The 4,864-nt window shown below is 48.0% G+C and overlaps 1 pseudogene; it reads right to left on the reverse strand.

Moving 5' to 3' along the window:
- Nucleotides 1-244: 244 nt before the first annotated feature.
- Nucleotides 245-1,313, reverse strand: LOC102141924 (single-strand selective monofunctional uracil DNA glycosylase pseudogene; annotated as a pseudogene).
- Nucleotides 1,314-4,864: the final 3,551 nt, after the last annotated feature.

The raw sequence follows: 4,864 nt of genomic DNA on the forward strand, positions 1-4,864 counted from the left end.
GAATTCTTTGAGCCAGCCTCAGCCTCTCACAAAAAGGTCACTCTGAATTTCTTGTGTCATGCTTTGTCCTGGCCTGGGAAAGGGGTCAGCTGAGGGCAGCTGTTTTATAAGGATGAGTTCCTGACAAGGTATTTCCTGCGAAAAAGCAAATGCGACCTTAGCAGTCAGTCCAGGGAGCTCCCCCATTGAATAGAGACTTCCAAGGAAATGATGAGGTAGAAGCATCTGAAGTGCAACAGCGCGCCTTCTGCTGATTCCCTCCCACAGAAAGGGCAATGCCCAGGGAAGGTGAGGAAAGCAGGACTCGGCAGGGAGAACAGGATTGGGATCAAAACTGCCACAGCAGGTTGGAAGACAGTTCAACAGATCAAAGGGTATGTTTCCCAGCAACCAGGGAGCCCAGGAGGACCTCTGGCTTCAGTCCAGGGTGTGTTGTTATCTGCTTGCCCAAGAGTGACTTGGAGGCCTTGAATGTGTCCCATGCCAAGCCCCACGGGCACTCATTTCCATAACCGTGGCAGCAGCCCCAACTCACTTGGTCAGCTCACTTGGTCACTGCCTATTAGCCCTGTTGGCCTGTGGGTTACGGGGAGAGAGACGCAGGAGCCCCTCCACCTGGACCTCTGGCGTCAGGCCTGCCAGAGCCATTGGCACCCACTGCTGTACCAGCCGCGCCTCTCCCACCCCAGCCGCACCCCCAGCCACCACACCTGCCGGCAGAGGGCTGCACTAAGATCCCAGGAAGCTGTTCTTGCTGCTTAACAGGCAGCTCAGCCGGAGTGAGGTTGTGCTCTCTGGGAGCCAGGAATAGCAGAGAACACAGATTGTGGACAAAGCAGTGACAGGAGAAGACCTCAGGCTCTCTACAGAGGTTCCAGGAAAAGCCCCAGAGTCGGGCACCACACTCACCTCTGACTGAGCACCCCAGTCCCAGCACTGACTGCTTAGGGTACTCTTGGGGAGGGGTTAGCACAGGCCCTCCAATGCCCAGCCAGTCCCAGACCATGTTCACTTCCTCAAAGGGCACTCATGTCTGGGCTGTGCTAAAAGGTCCTGGGTTCGTGCCCAGGAAGAGCACTTCCTTGGGGCCCTGGCAGCAGCGAGTCGCAAAGTTGCAATTTGGCTCTTATACAGTACTCCACGGGATTGTGAATGAGGCCTGCAGACCCCAAAAACTGCAGTTGGCTCAGCTCAGCATTGAGCTAAAACAACTCCTCCAGGAAGCCCTCAGCCAACCCTTGAGGGCAGAGCTGGGGCTCTCTCCGGGCACCTGCAGGCTCATGGAGGGTCCCTAGTGAAAAAGTCTGAGGCATGGCCATGCTGTTGTCACCTGCTTGAGCCCCCCTACTTTTTTGGGGGGGAATACATTCCCCATACCGTTAGTGCACAATTCAGCAATTTTTACTGTATTCCTGTGATTATACAACTGTCACCTTTATCTAGTTCCAGAAAATTTTCATCAGCCCCCAAAGAAAGCCCATACCCATTAGCAGTCTCTTCCCTTCCCTCTTCCCCCAGCCACCTTCTGTCTGTGGATTTGACTGTCTATTCTGCACATTTCGTATAATGCAGTCATGCAAAATGCGGCCTCTGTGTCTGGCTTCTTGGGCTCAGCGTAACATTTTCTAGGTTCATCCATGTTGGAACATGGGGCAGTACTTCTTTCCTTTCTTATGGCTGAACAGCATCCCACTGTACGGATAGCACCCCTTCTGTTCATCTATTCATCACTGATGGACAATTGGTTTGTTTCCACTTTGGGCTTTTTTTTTTTGGAGATGGAGTGTCACTCTGTCGCCTGGGCTGGAGAGCAGTGACATGATCCTGGCTCACTGCAACCACCGCCCCACAGATTCAAGCAATTCTCCTGCCTCAGCCTCCCAAGTAGCTGGGATTACAGGCATGTGCCACCATGCCCAGCTAATTGTTTTTGTATTTTTAGTAGAGACCGGGTTTCACCATGTTGACCAGGCTGGTCTGGAACTCCTGACCTCGTGATTCACCCGCCTCGGCCTCCCAAAGCGCTGGGATTACAGGCCACTGTGCCTGGCCCCACTGTGGGCTATGATGAATAATGCTGCTGTGCATATTTGTGTACAAGTTTTTGTGTACAAATATTTTCTCCCATTCGGTGTTTTGTCTTTTCACTTTCTTATAATAGCGTCCTTTGAAACATGAAAGTTTTTAATTTCGATGATGCCCAACTTATTTTTTCTCTCATCGCTTGTGCTTTTGGTGTCATATCTAAGAAACCATTGCTTACTCCAAGGTTACCAAGATTTACCCCTATATTTTATTCCAATAGTCGTACTTTTTAGCTCTTCCAAAATGTCTTTTGATTCCTTTTGAGTTAGTTTTTATAGATGGTGTGAAGTAGGGTCCATCTTCATTCTTTCACAGGTGGCATCCAGTTGTCCTGGCACCCTTTGTTGAAAAGACAAGACAATTTCCCTATTGACTTGTCTTGGCACTTGATAGTTATATTCAATGTGACTGCCAGAGGATTCGAAAGAAAGCCGAAAGCCAAAAGCCAAAGGAAATTTAGGATTCATTAATAACCATTCCCAGGGTGTCAGTGCCTCTTTTCTGGGACAGACATGTCCATTAGGCACCTCCACCACTCCTGAGCATTGCCACTAGGGGCAGCTCTGTCAGTTCTCCAGACATGATTTTTTTTTTTTTTTCCCCAGCTGTACCTGGATGTAAAAGTCAGTCATGCTTTAGTGGCTGTATTCACAAAACTAGTACAGGAATTGTACAGGTCTTTTGGGCACCGGTAGTAGGTATTTCTCTGAATCACTGGCCACTTGTTCCTCATAAACAATTTTATTCATTTATTTAGAAACAGAATCTCAGTCTTTTGGCCAGGTTGGGGTACAGTGGCACGATCTCGGCTCACTGCAACCTCTGCCTCCAGGGTTCAAGCGATTCTTGTGCCTTGGCCTCCCGAATAGCTGGGATTACAGATGTGCGCCACCATGCCTGGCTAATTTTTATATTTTTTGTAGAGACGAGGTTTCACCATGTTGGCCAGGCTGCTCTTGAACTCTTGGCCTCAAGTGATCTTCCCCCCCTGGCCTCGCAAAGTGCTGGGATTATAGGCCTAAGCCACCTCGCCTGGCCCCACATAAACAATTTAAATGCTGGGAAAGTCCATCATTTCAGCAACAGCCAACCTTTCCCTGAAAGCAGCTGTTCCCAGCTCCATGAGTGGGGAGTGACCTCATCAGACCCAGACCACATTCGCTGGGGAGAACACAGTGGGAAGTCAAGCTGCCCCACTTCTGCAAGACAGCTTGACTTGGGTGAAGTCACATGCGCTGCTGGGTAACTGGATTTACTTCCACACTCCCGGATCCTGAGTCTTTTCCTTGTCAGGGCCATAGGCTTGTGATGGCCAAGACTTCCTGGATTGCTTTGGGAAACATTCGTCACTTAGAGACTTCCTAGCATTTTACTTACAGCTTTACTATAGCGTTGAACAGACTGAATTGTAATACAACTAACAGCTAACATGGATTGAGAACTCCTTATGGGCCAGGCATTGATCTAAGAACATTGCTTGTGTTATGACTAGATACTGCGTTTATGCTCACTTTACAAATGAGGAAGAAAACAGAGTGTTTAGGTAACTTTAGAAAGATCACGCAGCTCATAGGGATTTGGACCCCTGGAGCCTGGCCCCAAATCATTAATCATTCACACACCCAGATTGTGAGTCATGGAGGACACAGCTGCGTCTGTTGATTTCCTCACGCCCATAAAAAACTGTGTTGAAAGCTGTTCGATGATCATGAACGTGATCAAAAACTATCTTAGTCCATTTGTGTTGCTATAAAGGAACACCTGAAGCTGGGTGATTTATAAAGAAATCACCCACAGTAAAGTGCTTTTTCTCTTTACTCATGGCTTATTTAAGCAAAAATGTCCACATTGTGAGGAATGTCTACAACGAGCAGGGGCTGTTCTGGGTCTTCGGATGTGCCTCTTGCCCATGTGAGATTCCCCCATATAGTCCCCAGGGCGCCAGCAGGGCTATAGCCAGACCCACTGCTCGCTATACCTCACAAGTAAATATGCCGAAAGCAACATGCAGGCGCCACCAAAGGCTGTTTGCGTGGCCCCTGAGGGTGAGAGACAAACTCAGAAATGCCATTTCAGGATTCCCGGGATATTTCAAAGGTATATGGGGACAATAGGACAGAATATTTGAAATCAGGTTTTGCTGAGGAGATCTTGACTGTGAAGTCTCCATAAATTGCTAGGCCAATAACTTGATTTAATGAAGCTTTGCGTGAAAGAATAGTTAAAATATAAACTGGCCTCACCACAGCACAAGTTTCCTCCGAAAGACTCCCAGCTCTGACGTTTTATCACCCTTATCATCAGAAGACACCTACACACCACAAAGAAGGCTGCTATTTTGCTGTAGTTTTAGTTAGCAAGTCTAAGGTTCAAGAAGGATAATGGCCTAAGGCCACAGAACCAGCTTCCCGCAGAACTGACCTCATGCCCCACTTGACACACCTGCACCGTCTGTAGAGCCCATTGTCATTTCCTTGTTCAGAATTTGATCCTCAATCAAAATCAGGTGACTGGTTTAAACTTTGAAATTCTGGCACGTGGTATTAAGGGCTTTTAGTATGTATATGGTAGCTCAGTTGTTCTCAACTGGAGACAATTTTACTCCCCAGGGGACATTTGGCAATGTCTAAAAACATTTTTGGTTGTCACAATTCAGTTTACAGGGTGTTGTGGCCGACTGCCACTACTACTACTTGAGACCGTCATTACAGCAGTTACTACTGTTACTGCTTGAGACCGTCATTACACGACTGAATGAAGGCACAAAGGTAGAACTGAT

Source organism: Macaca fascicularis, chromosome 18, assembly GCF_037993035.2.
Source record: "Macaca fascicularis isolate 582-1 chromosome 18, T2T-MFA8v1.1".
Classification (NCBI taxonomy): Eukaryota; Metazoa; Chordata; class Mammalia; order Primates; family Cercopithecidae; genus Macaca; species Macaca fascicularis.